This window comes from Myotis myotis, unplaced genomic scaffold (assembly GCF_014108235.1).
Source record: "Myotis myotis isolate mMyoMyo1 unplaced genomic scaffold, mMyoMyo1.p scaffold_m19_p_3, whole genome shotgun sequence".
Taxonomy (NCBI): domain Eukaryota; kingdom Metazoa; phylum Chordata; class Mammalia; order Chiroptera; family Vespertilionidae; genus Myotis; species Myotis myotis.
The window spans coordinates 165066619-165083491 of NW_023416335.1; the positions used below are offsets into that span (position 1 = coordinate 165066619).

The window sequence follows — 16873 nt, forward strand, 5'->3', positions numbered from 1 at the left end:
GAAGTAATAGAAAGATATGAGACGTTTCCCATTGTGGTGTTTTTCATTTCTATTGAATGGAATGTTCAGTGGAAGGCTCAATGACATGGTTGAAACCCAATTTCGCAGAGGGTAGCCAACTTGTCTGTCTTTGTGGAAAGGATAGTATGATCAGAAATATTGTTCTAAGGTCATGGGATGATGGGCAGAGTGCATAGATACTTCAGGTGTGCACAATGAAATAGCATGTCAAGTGGGAGATGAGTTCCAGGCATCTGGCTGGGATGCAGTGAAAGCAGTACATCAAAGTGGGAGGTGGAGGTGCTTTGCTATAGTTTTGGCTTTGAACTGTTTCTAGATTTTGAAATTTGCTCTTATAAAGATGAAACTCTAGCCTCAGCTCTACACATGGCTGGCTCATTCTCATTCTTCAGGGTGTTGCTCAAAGATTACCTCCTTGATCATTCTGTATAAAGTGGGCCTTTCTAAGTTACTCTCCATCACTCCCAAACTCAGTTTCCTGTGAGAGCCAGGCAGATAATGTTTATGAGTAAGCCAAACTGAGTAAGAAACCTGTTCCACCTAAAGGGGCAGCTGCTACTTTGCTCTGCCTGTTTGTGGTCATATGGGAATTTAGGGTCAGTGTGGCCAGTTCTAATTTTTTGGGAAGTTAGAAATGTGGACTTTAGGACAAATGCATGCCAAAAAAAAAAAAAAAAAAGGAAACTAGACCACCAACTTACATCATACACAAGAATAAACTCAAAATGAATAAAAGACTTAAATGTAAGTCTGGAAACCATAAAAATCCTAGAAGAAACCATAGGCAGCAAAATCTCAGACATCTCTCATAACAATATGTTTACAGATACATCTCCTGGGGCAAAGGAAACTAAGGAGAAAATAAACAAATGGAACTACATCAAAATAAAAAGCTTCTGCACATCAAAAGAAACCATGAACAAAATGAAAAGGGAGCCCACTGTATGGGAGAACATATTTGGCAATGATACATCTGATAAAGGGTTAATATCCCCAATATTTAAGGAACTCATACAACTTAACAAAAGGAAGACAAAAAATCCAATTAAAAAATGGGCCAAGGACCTAAATAGACACTTCTCCAAGGTGGACATACAGGTGGCCAAGAGACATATGAAAAAATGCTCATATTGATCATCAGAGATATGCAAATTAAAACGACAATCAGGTATTTATTACCTCACACCGTCAGAATGGCTACCATCAACAAATCAACAAATGACAAGTGCTGGTGAGGATGTGGAGAAAAGGGAACCCTAGTACATGCTGGTGGGAATGCAGAGTGGTGCAGCCATTATAAAAAACAGGATGGAGCTTCCTCAAAAAATTAAAAATGGAACTGCCATTTGGCCCAGTGATCCCACTTCTAGGAATATATCCTAAGAAACCCAAAACACCAATCAGAAAAAATGTATGCACCCCTATGTTCATAAGCACAATTTACAATAGCTAAGATCTGAAAACAGCCCAAGTGCCCATCAGTAGATGAGTGGATAAAAAAGCTGTGGTACATCTATACCATGAAATATTATGGAGCAATAAAAAAGAAGAATCTCTTACCACTTGAGACGGCATAGAGGGACCTGGAGACTATCACGCTAAGTGAAATAAGTCAGTCAGAGAAAGACAAGTATCACATGATCTCATTCATATAGGGAATTTCTAGTCCATCGCCTTAACCACTTGGCCACGACTACAGGTGCTATATGCGGAATTTAATTAACAAAATAAACTGATGAACAGAGAAGATTCAGAGACAAGGAAGCATAGAACAGAGTACAGAATCTCAGAGGGAGGTGGGGGAGGGTGGGTGGGTGGGAGGTAATCAGCCAAAGACCTTGTATGTATATGTACATAACCTGGAACACGGACAATTAGGTGGGCGGCCCCAGGCCGGGCTAGAGGGGGTTATTGGGGGGGGAAAAAGGACACATATGTAATACTTTCAACAATAAAGATTTAAACAGTTTAAAAAAAAGTGGGATTTACATAACCTCTCCTGATTTTTTTTTTTTTAAACCGTGCTATCCTTTTAATTTCTGTTTCCTTCTTGGTTGCTACTTTGGTAATAAGTAGGTCCCCACCTCTCAAGAATATTGCATCTGAACAGGCTGAGTCAGAGACAGTGTGAACACAGGCCCCAAATGAGGGTTTTTTGAATAACAAGAACAGTAAAAGCAGCTTCTTTTTAGAAAAGGTCTGTGAGTTGGAGGGTCCAAAGCTCCACTCTCTAAAAAGAAAACCTCGAGCTCAATATAAAAATGGAAACCAAAATGTATCAGAAATGAAGCCTAGTACCTCATATACTCAAGGCCAAGACTGTTTTTGAGAAATAAGTATCTGATTATCTGACCTCTTGTATTAGGAATAGGCCCCATTCCAGCATTTTTAAAGGCAGATGTTTTTGTTTCTATTTCATTTCCCAAACGGGTATAAAATCTACTAAAAGGGAGATAATGAATCAGAATAAATCAGCTCACTCACAAGAAACACTCCTAGATAATGATTTTTGGTTGCTGAGGGTATTCAGCACATTATTTCAAAGTGGCAAACTTAGAGGTAATTTCAGAGGAGAATTCGAAAGCAGCAGCCACAGTCACTGGTAGGGTTATGTGAGATACACAGACATTTAACCCCATGTTTTTCAGTGTATATGTCAAGGTGCCAAAACCCCTGATCATCAAAATACGTTATTTTGTACATTACAGTGCACAGAACAATCAAGGGAAAGACTTCCTTGGAGAGTAACTGAAAGGCATTTGCAAAAGGTTCATAGCACTCTGAGGTGGAAGGCCTGGAGCCAGTGCTGCAGCATGGCCTTCATTAGCTTGGCCCCTTTGTTTCTTTGGTTGCGGTGGCCTCAGTGGGAGCTGCCTTTTCTAAAGGTTCTGCTGGCTTCTTCTCTTCCTCCTCCTCCTCCTCATCTTGGGGATAGAGCTCCGGGTACTTCTGCATACATTCCTGCCTGGCCTGGAACTGGTCTACACAGTCTGATCCTTTGAGATCCTCTGTGCTATAGTGGAAGCAGGAAAAGGCTGACTTGAATTGTTCCCCACAAGGGCCACTAGCCATTCCCCCAAGGTATGTGCAGTTTCACCTAATGTCTCCATTCGGCAGGATCAATCCATGCTTCTCGTATGGATCACTGAGATCGTATTTTTCCATTGATTTTTAGAGTGGAAGAGAGAGGGAAAGACAGAGAGAAATATCGATGTGAGATAAACACATCGATTATGATCTGTGAATATATTATACTTAATTATTTTCTGTGTTAATCATGCCGTATTTCCCATTCTTAACATGTGCCTGGCACAATCAGTTCCCAATAAGTAAATATCTGATGTTGGATGAGAAGGGGAATCTGGGTTGGTGCCTTATTTACAAGCATTTGTATATTCTAAATATTATATATTTGAATTATACATATGAAAATATGTTTATATATGTGTGTTTATATATATACACATATCTATATATAACAAATATTTCTCTCAATCTCTTACCTTTTAACTTTATTAGGCTTCTGGGCTGTATGTTCTAAAGGAATATTTTTCTACAACCACTCTAAGATTGTAAAAATAGGTTGTTTCCCTCTAATATTTCTATAGTTTTGTTTTATATGTTTAGCTATTTAATCCACCTAGATTTCTGTGTATGATATGAGGTGGTAGGTCTTTATTATGTTAAGGAATATCCTTTTATTTTTAATTTACTGTTTTTTTTAAACATCAAATGCCTTTTTTAATATATGTCTTTTTAAAAAATTTAAATTCTTTATTGTTTAAAGTATTAGATAAGTCTCTTTCCCCCTCGCCCCCATTGACTTCTCTCCGGCCACTCCCATCCCCCAGGACACGCCCTACTACTGTCTGTGTCCACTGGTTATGCTCATATGCATGCATACAAGTCCTTGGTTGATCTCTTACCCCACCCCCCAACCTTCCCTCATAGGTTGGACGGTCTGTTTGATGCTTCTATGTCTCTGGCTGTGTTTTTGTCCATCAGTTTATGTTGTTCATTATATTCCACAAATGAGTGAGATCATGTGATATTTATCTTTCTCTGCCAAATGACTTTTTAATTTCTAGTGAGATAGTTGTCTATAACTTTAAAATACACACACACACACACACACACACACTAGAGGCCCGGTGCACAAAAATTTGTGCACTCAGCTGGGGAGGGGGGTGGAGCGCGGGGTGTCTCTCAGCCCGGCCTCTCACAGTCTGGGACCCCTCAGGGGATGACCACCTGCTGGCTTAGGCCCGCTCCCCGGGGGAGTGGGCCTAAGATGGCAATCAGACATCCCTCTGGTAGCCGGGCAGCCCTCGGGGGATGTCCATTTGCCAGCGGGGAGCAGACCTAAGCTGCAGTTGGACATCCTTAGCGCTGCTGAGGAGGCAGGAGAGGCTCCCACCACCACCGCTGTACTGGCAGCCATCAGCCTGGCTTGTGGCTGAGCAGAGCTCCTCCCATGTGAGAGCACCCTGACCACCAGAGGGCAGCTCCTGCATTGAGCGTCTGCCCCCTGGTGGTCAGTGTGTGTCATAGTGACCAGTCATTCCCAGTCCTTCTGCTGTTAGGGTCAGTTTGCATATTACCCTTTTACTATACAGGATAGAGGCCTGGTGCATGGGTGGGGGACGGCTGGTTTGCCCTGAAGGGTGTCCCGGATCAGGGTGGGGTCCCCACTGGGGTGCCTGGCCAAACTGGATGACGGGCTGAGGGCTGTTTTCAGGCTGGTGGGCAACTGAAGCTCCCAGCCTCTTTTTTTTTTTCTTTTTTTTTTTATTCTGGGATTTATTTACCTTTTATAGCTGTCACTGGAGCTGAGAGCCCGCTCCAGCTCTGAGGCTGTTGCCGGCTGAAAGCAGGTATCTGGGTTTGTTTAGCTTCTATAATTGAAACTCTGTTGCCATCACTGGTCGCTCTAAGCTCTGAGGCCCTGCTGGCTGAAAGCAGGTACCTGGGGATTGTTTAGCTTCTATAATTGCAACATTGCTGCATCCAGAGCTCGGAGCTCAGAGCTGAGCGCGGCAGGCGGGAAACCTTGGCTTCCTCCATCACTGAAGCAAGCAAGCCTCCTGTTCGCTTCAGCTGCCTGGCTGCCGGCCACCATCTTGGTTGGCAGTTAATTTGCATATCCTGCTGATTAGCCAATGGGAAGGGTAGCGAAGTTATGGTTAATTACCATGTTTCTCTATTATTAGATAGGATTATTGATTTTAGAGAGGAAGGGAGAGATAGAAACATCAATGATGAGAGAGAATCATTGATTGACCTGCACACCGCCTACTGGGGATCGAACCCGCAACCAGGGCATGTGCCCTTGACCAGAATCAAACCTGGCACCTTTCAGTCCTCAGGCCAACGCTCTATCCACTGAGCCAAACCAGCTAGGGCTATAACTTTTAAATTTGAGATATAGATGTGATGTATTATATCAATTTATCCTCTAACATTAAGTCATCATTGTATTTTGGAATAAGCCTACTTGATGGTAGATGATTGTCTTTAATATATTCAACATTTTCTTTTACTTTTTAATTACAGTCAATATTATATGTTTCAGGTGTACAGCAAGTGGTTAGACATTTATATAATTTACAAAGTTATCCCCTTGATAAGTCTAGTACCCCCTTGACACCATACATAGTTATAATACTAGAGGCCCGGTGCACGAGATTCATGCACTGGGGCGGGTCCCTCAGCCTGGCCTGCGCCCTCTCGCAGTCCGGGACCCCTCAGGGAATGTCCACCTGCTGGGCCTGAGCTGGGCCTGATTGGGCCTGAGCTGGCAGTCAGACATCCCTCTCCCAGTCGGGGCTCTCACAGTCCGGGACCCCTTGCTCCTTATCACCCACCCAGCTTCTGGCTGAGTGGCACTCCCCCTGTGGGAGTGCACTGACCACCAGGGGGCAGCTCCTGCGTTGAGCATCTGCCCCCTGGTGGTCAGTGTGCGTAATAGCAACTGGTCATTCTGCTGTTCAGTCGATTTGCTTATTATGCTTTTATTATATAGGATTATTGACTATATACCCTAGGCTGTGTTTTACCAATTTGTAGTTCTTAATCCCTTCACCTTTTCAACCAGTCCCCCAATCCCCCTCCCACCTGGCAACCATCAGTTTGTTCTCTGAATCTATGAGTTTGTTTGTGTTTTGTTTTGTTTTTTAGATTCCACATATAAGTAAAATGATATGGTATTTGTCTTTCTTTGACTTATTTTACTCAGCATAATACCTTTTAGGACTATCCATGTTGCCACAAATGGTAAGATTTCATTCTGTTTTATGACAAATGTTTATATATATATGTATACATATATATATAACATATATATATGTATACATATATATATGCACATCTTTTTTATCCAATCATCTATCAATAAACACTTGTGTGTGTTTTTAAATCTATTCAGCCACCTTATATCTTTTTATTGAAGCACTTAATCCATTTACATTTAAAGTTATTATTGAGCCTGACTGGCGTGGCTCAGTGGTTGAGCATCTGCCTATGAACCAGGAGGTCAGCGTTTGATTCTCGGTCAGGGCACGTGTTTGGGTTTTGGGCTTCTGGGGCCGTGCAAGAGGGAGCTGATCAATGATTCTCTCTCATCATTGATATTTCTCTCCCTCTCCCTTCCTCTATGAAATCAATAAAAATATTTTTAAAATAAAAGTAATTATTGATAGGTATGTAGTTATTGCCATTTTATTATTTTTTCTTCCTCCCCCTCTTCCTCCTCCTGTTCCTTTAATATTTCTGTTAAGCCCTGGCCCATGTTGCTCAATGGTTGGAGCATTGGCCCCAGCACCGAAGGGTCTCAGGTTGGAATCTGGTCAGGGTCACATGCCTGGGTTCAGGTTTCATCCCCACTCTGGCTTGTGTGGGAGGCAACCAATCGATGTGTTTCTCTCACAGTGATGTTTCTCTCTTTCTCTTTCTTCCTAAAAGCAATATTTAAAAAATAAATTGCATCTGGAAAGGGACCTCACATAGAATCTCCAGAGAAGCAATTATATAGTTCTTCCCTAAAGAAATTGAAGAGTCCAGACAAAAGCACTAAAAAAAGCCACAATGGACAACCCCCCAACTTGCAGGCTTCTGATTAGCTTTTTAGTTGCTTACTCTTAAATTATAATGCAGAGCCAAGGATCCATCCCCAGTTATTTAATGTCAGTCATTGATAAGAAAAAGAGAGACCAGAATAAACTCAGAGGAAAAAGTACCCAGAAGAAAAAGAGCTAATGCAGGGAACAGAACAGAACTTCAAATAATGTATACTAGCCATGAAGAAAGGAGAGAGGATATACAAAGGGAAAACCAGAGGACCAAAAATTGCCATTGGAAATAAGATAGTAACCAAAACAAAATGTTCTGATATAAAGGTGTGGTGGTTTTCACATATGTCCACAATTTGACATTCCTTCCTTCAAGTAGAGCTTATTTCCCCTCACCCTGAGTGTGGACTGGATTTAGTGATTCTCTTCTAACAAACAGAAAAAAGTGGAAGTGACACTAGAGAGTCTAGGTCATAAAAGGGCACTGTGGCTTCCTTCTCCCTCTCTCTCTCACAGAGCATGTGAGAACACTCAGGCAGTTTATGGAGAGGCCCATGTGGTGAGAAACTGAGTTATTGTCAATAGTCAGAGAGGACCTAAGGCCTTCAGCCACCAGATGTCTGCAGCTCCTGCTGAGCATCCTGCCCACAACCACACTGAAGAAAAATCCAGAGCCACATCTAGCTAAGCAGTTCCTGGATTCCTGATTCACAGAGACTGTGAGGTAATAAATGTTTGTTGTTTTAAGCCTCTGTGTTTTAGGGTAATTTGTTACACAGCAATAGACAATTAATATGGAAGGTTGGAAGATAGACTTGAAGAATCTCCCAAAGAGTAAAAATTTAAAAACAAAGAAAATATAAAGAAAGATGAATAATAAGTTAAAGGATCAGTTCAGGAAGTTTTATAGCTGACAAATGGAATTTCCAAAAAGAGAGAAAATAGAAATTCCTATATAATAAAGAGGCAATATGCAAATTAACCATCACACCCTCACAAGATGGCTGCCTACATCCAGGCCAGCAGGGGGGTTAGTGAGGGACGACCAAACAACTGAACAAGTAGGCTGTGTGGGGCAACCAGGCCTGCGGGGGGGCCGTGAGGGGCGACCAGGCTGGCGGGGGGGGGGGCAGTTGGGGGCAACCGGGCTGGCAGGGGGGGCAGTTAGGGGCAACCAGGCCAGTAGAGGGGGCAGTTGGGGGTGACCAGGCTGGCAGGGGGGGCAGTAAGAAATGACCAGGCCGGCGGGGGGGGGGGGGGCAGTTAGGGCAAGTATGGCCCTGCTAATGTGAATATATATTCACAAAGAATATATATTTTTAAATATATTTTATTGATTTTTTACAGAGAGGAAGGGAGAGGGATAGAGAGTTAGAAACATACTTATCATCTTCTACTACACACTATATTTGAATTTTTAAAATTCAATACCCACTGGAACCAGTTTAGAAGAGTCCCAGACCAAGCTATCTGCTGGAATGCTTCTGACACATTCCTCTAATTTTGCCATATCTGTCTTATCATCCCAAGGTTTCACATCTAATAAGATGGAAGACTTGGCAATAAGTGCAGGGTTTTTTTTGGATTTCTTTGATTCATACTGTGCAAGGTGTTCTTCTCTTAGCTTCTTCACTTCTTTGCTTTCCTCCTCATCCAGGCCAGCAGGGGGTTGCAGTTGGGGGTGACCAGGCCAGCAGGGGGGGAAGTTGGGGGCAATTAGGTTGGAGGGGGGGCAGTAAGCAGTGAGGAGCAACTAGGCCAGCGGGGGGGTGGGGGGGGGAGGGCAGTTAGGGGCGACTAGGCCAACAGAGGGGGAAGTTAGGGGCGACCAGGCAGGCAGACACCTGAGGGATTAGGAGCCAGCAGTCCAGGATTGTGAGAGGGATGTCCGACTGCCGGTTTAGGCCCAATCCCCCAAGGGGTCCTGGATTAGAGAGGGTTAGGCTGGGCTGAGGGACCCCCCCCCCGTGCACGAATTTTGTGCACTGTGCCTCTAGTAAGTTAATAAAAATAAATAAAAGAAAAATTCTCAGAAATGAAGGGCACAAATTTCCAGATTGAGAAAGCTCATGGATTATCTACCATAATGAATAAAAAAAGACCTACAGCAAGTTCCATCGTTATGAAATTTCAGAAAACTAGGAAACAAAAAGAAAATTAAAAGCTTCCAGAGAGCCCAGCCAGCGTGACTCAGGGGTTGAGTGTTGACCTATGAACCAAGGGGTCACAGTTCAATTCTGGTCAGGGCACATGCCTGGACTGTGGGCTCCATCCCCAGTTTGGGGAGTGCAGAAGGCAACTGATCAATATTTCTCTCTCATCATTGATGTTTCTATCTCCCTTTCCCTCTCCCTTCCTTTCTGAAATCAATAAAAATATATATTTTAAAACACTTCTAGAGAGACATAAGTCACACAAAAGAATCCAACCGGAAGCTAGAAGGCAATCAAGACAGACCTTCTAAATTCTCAGAAAATGATTTTCAACCTAGAATTCCATGTCCAGAAAACTGACAGTAAAGTATGAGGGTAGTATAAAACCATTCTGGACTCAAAAATATGCTTCCTACACATTTTTTTCTTGTTTTTAAAAAAATCTTTCAAGCTTTTATTTTTAAGGGCAGTGATCCAAGGTAGATTTAGATCTTGTTGAAAGCAGCCATGCCCATGGACTACACATAGTCCTCAAAAGCAGTGATTCACTCCTCCAGTATGTCTGTTCCAACTTTATCATCTTCTACTACACACTATATTTGAATTTTTAAAATTCAATACCCACTGGAACCAGTTTAGAAGAGTCCCAGACCAAGCTATCTGCTGGAATGCTTCTGACACATTCCTCTAATTTTGCCATATCTGTCTCATCATCCCAAGGTTTCACATCTAATAAGATGGAAGACTTGGCAATAAGTGCAGGGGTTTTTTTTGGATTTCTTTGGTTCATACTGTGCAAGGTGTTCTTCTCTTAGCTTCTTCACTTCTTTGCTTTCCTCCTCATCAGATCCAAAGAGATCAATGTCACCATCATCTTTACTATTTGTAGCTCCAGTTCCTGTGGAGTTTTCCACATTAGCAGGGCCATACTTGCCCAAAGCTTTCTTCACTCCTGGCAGGCTGATCTTTCCTTTTCGTAATATTTGATGTGATATCCTCCTACACCTAGCATGTCAAACTCGTGGCCCTCAGGCTGCATGCAGCCCACAAAGAATATATATTTTTAAATATATTTTATTGATTTTTTACAGAGAGGAAGGGAGAGGGATAGAGAGTTAGAAACATCGATGAGAGAGAAACATCCATCAGCTGCCTCCTCACACCCGCTGCTGGGGATGTGCCCGCAACCAAGGTACATGCCCTTGACCAGAATTGAACCTAGGACCTTCAGTCCGCAGACCGATGCTCTATCCACTGAGCCAAACTGGTTAGGGCCACAAAGAATATTTTTGCGGCCCAACCAATATAACGGTATGGAAGAAACGTTTTAATAAAAATTTTGTAAGTTAATTTTTACAATATCCTGTTATACATAATTATTAATAACGAACTACATTTGCTAATTACTGATTACTATAATTGTGTTGCATTCATTTCCCTTACGCGCCTTACACACAGGTGCACCATTTCTCTCCACTAATACTAGCAGCGAATATTTTAGCAGCCGATTGCCACGTCATTAGTCTTGTACTAACTTGTTTGGTGTGCACAACAGGAAATATTTTGCTTTCGGAGAACAAAAAAAATAGGTTTATTTGCATTATGCTTATTAATTTGTGCAGTTATTCTAGTGTCTGGTAAATTGATGTTCAAGAAAAAATATTTTCATTAAAATGTTCTATTTTATGTTTACAATTACTCATTTATTTTAGCCCTTTGTATTCAGCATGTCTCTATCGAAATAAACCTACGTTTCTATGAAAATTGAAGCTTTTGGTTTTTTTGTGGCCCACATAAACTTAAACCTTGTTTATTTGGCCCATGTTAGCCTTTGAGTTTGACATGCTTGTCCTACACATTCTTAGAAAGCTAATTGAGTATATATACCAGGAAAGAAAGGGAATAAACCAAGAAAGAAAACATGGGTTCTAGAAAACAGGGAATAAATCCCTAGAGGCAAAAGCAAGCTTCAGAACAAGAGCTATGCACCAGGCTTAAAGAGTGAAAAGTCTAGACTGGAGTGGGAGAGAGGCAGTTTGGGAAAAAATAGAATTAATAGATTATCTGTTGTGTTTTGAGTGACTGGAAAAAGTATCACTGGGCATTTGACAGAGCCATTGAAATATTTTTTTGGGGGAAAAGTAACAACAGTTACATGGAGAACCAAGCAAATGAAAAAATAGTAATGATTCTTAATTCTAGGGATAAATAAAAAGTTGACATTATGTGGCTTAGTAATGAACAATTTTTACATACTTGTAAGACCGAAAGACTATTGATTTAAACTTGTATTAAGTGTTCTATTGCTGTATCACAAATGACCACAAAATTAGTGGTTTAAAACAACATCCGTTTATTACCTCACAGTTTTATAAGTTGGAAGTCTGGGCAGGCTTGACTGGGTTCTGTGCTTAGTTAGTCTCACAAGTCTGAAATCAAGGTGTTGGCTGGGGTAGGGTCTTATATGGAGGTTCTAAAGAAGAGTCCATTTTCAGGCTCATTCAGATTGTTGGCAGAAATCAGTTTTTGGAGTTGTAGGACTGAGGCCTTGCTAGCTGTCAGCCAGGCTACTCTCAGCTTCTAAATGCCACCCACATTTCTTGGCATGTGGCCCCCTCCATGTTCAAAGCCAGCAATGATGTGCCAAATCCTACTCATGCTTCCAATCTCTGAATTCCTCTTTTGCTGCCAGCTGGGAAAAACACTCTGCTTTTTAAGGGTGTGTGTGATTAAATGAGGCTCACTCAGATAATCTCCCTTTCTCCATGTGCAATAACAATCACCAGCGTGTTATACAAACTCAGATACTCCACCCAAACTCAAAGGGAAGGGAATTATACAAGGGGAGTTTCACTGCAGGCCATTCTTAAAATTTTGCCTGCCACAAACCTAAGACTGACATAACTACACTGGACAAACCAGGGTGGGAAAGCGGAAGAGCAGGGTATGGTATAAGAAAGCTAAATTCTCGCCCCGCTGGTATGGCTTAGTGGTTGAGCGTCAGCCTATGAACCAGGAGATCATGGTTCAATTCTGAGTCAGGGCACAGGCCTGCATTGTGGGCTCGATTGGGTTGCGGGCTTGATCCTCAGTTTGGGTGTGCAGGAGGCAGCAGATTAATGATTCTCTCTCATCATTAATGTTTTTCTTTCTCCCTCTCCCTTCTTCTCTGAAATTAATAAAAATATATTTTAAAAAAGAAAGCTAAAGTCTCAACTGTCTTAAATAGGAAGGCAACATATAATAACCACAAATGGATAAATCAATACATGCATGGAAACTTTTTCTTTAGAAGTAGAAAGGTAAGTAACAAAAGAAACAATAGTTGAAAATGATTATCTCTGAAGAGTGGAGCTGAGAGGGCTAGGGCAGGAAACTCTTATTTTTCATTATTAGCCTTTTTTAGCACTATTCTTCATATTTAATACTTTGAAAAAAAAGTAAATAACTTTTAGATATTTCTGTTGATTAGACATGAGGGGGACAACTTAAAGATTTGAGAAAATCATTAAAAAATAAGTTTGCTTTGCAAATCCACTCTCTTTTATTATTTTCTAAATTTTTATTTTAGACAGAGGAAGGGAGAGAGAAACATCAATTTGTTGTGCCTCTTATTTTTGTATTCATTGGTTGCTTCTTGTATGTACCTGACTGGGATCAAACCCGCAACCTTGGCATATCTGGTCAATTCTCTAACCAATGGAGCTACTTGGTCAGCTCCACTTTTGAATCCACTTTAAATAAACCCAAATGGGAATTGTAGATGATGCATTAAAGGGGAAAAATCATCAACAGACACATTTTCTTCTTCTTCTTCTTTTTTTTAACATTTAGACAGAGAATCACTTACTTTTTTATTATTATAAATATAAATGTTCCATTCTAGTTAGCAGACATCCTTTCATCTTTTATCTATTGAGCTCCTATAAACAGCCAGACATCTGCTAACTGCATTATCTCAATTAAACCTAATACAATATTATGAGGTTGATACTTTAATTATCTCATTTTACAAAGAAACACAACATTGAACAGACTGTCAAACTACAGTGGGAAGCCTGGGGAGGGTTTGCGGGGGGGGATTAAGAGATCAACTGAAGGACTTATATGCAATGCATATAAGATTAACCAATGGACACAAGACACCGGGGTGGTAGGGGCCGGGGGAATGTCAAGGGGGGGAAAAAAAGGAGACATATGTAATACTCTTTGTAATACTTTAAGAAATAAAAATTTAAAAAAAAAGAAATCACACACACACACACACAAAAAAGAAATAAAAAGACATGGAGAAGTTAAGTAACTTGTCAAGATTATCAGCTCACAGAGATGAGATTGGGATTGGAACTCAAACATGCTGACCCTGAGGTCATTTTGTTAACCACCACCCTATATGGCCAATCTTGACCAGCAGTAAGCATCAGGTATTACATATGAATGTGCTGGGTAAATTGGTTCCTGACTGCAAACAGACCTCTAGTCTCCAAATATTTTTTTATACTACACATTACCATTATACTATCTCCATAGCTACTAATCATACATAAAACCCTAATAATGACAATTATTGAAGTTGGCTAGTGTATCTCTGTAATTTTCATTTTTAATGTGTTATATAATGCCTTTTTTCTTCTTCAACATTTCTTCTTGGCCAATAATTTATTATTTTTGTTAAACCAAGAGAACAATTTATTAAATGAGGTTATTACAAGTAAATCTCTTATAGAGAAAAAAATCATGGTTCTTGTGTTTTCCATTAATTATAATGGTAAATATAGGTTCCTTCTGTATATTAAAATTGATTTTCCTCTCCATTTAAATTTTTTTTCCAATTCTTTATTTATTTATTTTTAATATATTTTATTGATTTTTTACAGAGAGGAAGGGAGAGAGATAGAGAGTCAGAAACATCGATGAGAGAGAAACATCGATCAGCCGCCTCCTGCACATCCCCCACCGGGGACGTGCCTGCAACCCAGGTACATGCCCTTGACCGGAATCGAACCTGGGACCCTCCAGTCCGCAGGCCGACGCTCTATCCACTGAGCCAAACCGGTTTCGGCTTCCAATTCTTTATTGATTAAGGTATTACATATGTCTCCTTTTCCCCCCCATTGCCCCACCCCCCTTGTGTCTATGTCCATTGGTTATGCTTATATGCATGCAAACAAGCCCTTTGGTTGATCTCTACCCCCTCCTTTCTTCCCCTGCCTTCCCTCTGAGGTTTGACTGTCTGTTCTATGTTTTTCTGAACAGACACATTTTCAAGGAAAAGGAATTGGCACTTTATAAAAAAATTGGTGAATCTATAGTTATACGTATTAAGTGAAACTAAAATATATAAGGAATGTATCTTTTCTTGAATTCCCAATTTACATGGAATCTTCCTTTAAATTAACCAACTATTTATCTGATAAGATTCTACTGTAATTACATTCAACTTTCATTATATAGGACTTAATTGATCCAAGCATGCTAGCTTGATGTCTAGTGGCTGGTTTATACCAGAGATTCCTACTTGGTGGTTAGGAGTTTATGGGTATTGATTAGGTTAGCCACACTCCAGGATCTGATGGACCACATTGACTTCAAGATGCCTCCTGGAAAAATGGGATCCATGGTAACTAGTTGCCTTGTCAAATAGTGATTTCACTAAATTCTTGTCCTAGAAATGAAGCTGCCTAGTTTTATTTGAAGAAATAAAATATGATTGAACTCCTAGCATTGAATTTCCACCAATAATTCAAGCAAGGTTTGAGTTTTAAGTATAGAAAACAAAAATTATTGTTTTGGCACCTGCATATAATAGATGGACCACATAATAATGATTCTGTAGTGGATATGCATATGTGTGTGTTTTTAAAAAAAATGTCAGAAGGAACTAACCCAGTTACTTTTTTTTCTGGGCTTGTAGAACACTACTGTGAGGTTATAGAATGTTGTAACTCTCTTGGGAAGTTGCCCAGGGGCTCTAGGAGAAGGTTACAGGTGTTGACTCCATAAAGAAGTCCTCAGGTCAACAATTCTGGCTGAAAGTTACCATTCAGCTCCTAATACTCTTGGGAACCACCTGTTGGGGAACAGAGAATAAGTAACTCTAGGTAAAGCCAACCTGACATTTGAACTTCAGGGTTTAGAGGTTAATAGATTTTCATAGAAAGGCTATCAATCATTTGTACAGTGGTCTGCCCACAGCAAAAGACTTGTGTTGTCTCCATAAATGTTTAAAAATGAGGAGAGAAACCAAGATGGCAAAATAGGTTAACGCCGGAGATTGCTGCCTCAAACAACCACTTCAGAGATATAACTAAAGGACAGAACGGACATCATCCAGAACCACAGGAAGGCTGGCTGAGTGGAAATTCTACAACTAGGAGGAAAGAGAATATCATACCCAGACTCAGAGGAGGCGCAGTGCTGAAGTGAAATACTCAGGTGTGGAGTGCGCACGCGGAGCGGGCTGGCGGCGGAGGGCGTGGTTGTTGTTTTCAATCGGGAGGGAGTTTCAGACTCTGAGCTCCAGATCCGGGCGAGTCTCTGGGGACCCAGACTCAAACGGGAGAAGCGGGACTGTCTGGCTTCAGTCAGAACTCAAAGGCAGCTTTCTCTCTGAGGTTTGCAGCGGTTGCTGGGACTCTGAGAGGCAGAGCCCCTAGGTACGGAACTGAGAGCCGCCATAACTGCTTGCTCCGGCCCGCCCTGTAGATCCCCCGGGACCCCACCCCGCCCAAGCCCTGTGCAGAGCCATTTGCCGGATAGCCTCAGGCGAACGCTAGATTAGCACCGCCCTAGAGATCCAGCACAGAAGCTCTCCCACTGCAGACACAGCTGACTCTCATAGCCAGTTAGCCTGGAGGCCAAATCACCCCTGGTATTACCGACAACAATCAAGGCTTAACTACAAGACTGCGCACAAAGACCACTAGGGGGTGCACCAAGAAAAGATATTAAAATGCGGAGACAAAGAAACAGGATGCAAATGTCAGAAATGGAAGATATAGAGCTCAAAACCACACTTTTAAGGTCTCTCAAGAACTGTCTAGAAGCTGCCGATAAACTTAGTAAGGCCCTCGAAAAGACTGATGAGACCGCCGATAAATGTAGTGAGATCCTCAAGAAATCTAATGAGACCCTCGATGTTGTGATAAAGAACCAACTAGAAATTAAGCATACACTGACTGAAATAAAGAATATTATACAGACACCCAACAGCAGACCAGAGGAGCACAAGAATCAAGTCAAAGATTCGAAACGCGAAGAAGCAAAAAACACCCAACCGGAAAAGCAAAATGAAAAAAGAATCCTAAAATACGAAGATAGTGTAAGGAGCCTCTGGGACAGCTTCAAGCGTACCAACATCAGAATTATAGGGGTGCCAGAAGATGAGAGAGAGCAAGATATTGAAAACCTATTTGAAGAAATAATGACAGAAAACTTCCCCCACCTGGTGAAAGAAATAGACTTACAGGTCCAGGAAGCACAGAGAACCCCAAACAAAAGGAATCCAAAGAGGACCACACCAAGACACATCATAATTAAAATGCCAAGAGCAAAAGACAAAGAGAGAATCTTAAAAGCAGCAAGAAAAGAAACCCAGTTACCTACAAGGGAATACCCATACGACTGTCAGCT

The 16873-nt window shown here is 41.3% G+C and overlaps 1 protein-coding gene and 1 pseudogene across 1 annotated transcript in view; both read right to left on the reverse strand.

Moving 5' to 3' along the window:
• Positions 1–16873, reverse strand: part of TEX49 (testis expressed 49) — a 41964-nt gene that overhangs the window by 15762 nt on the left and 9329 nt on the right. The window lies entirely within an intron of this gene.
• Positions 9727–10253, reverse strand: LOC118649703 (annotated as a pseudogene).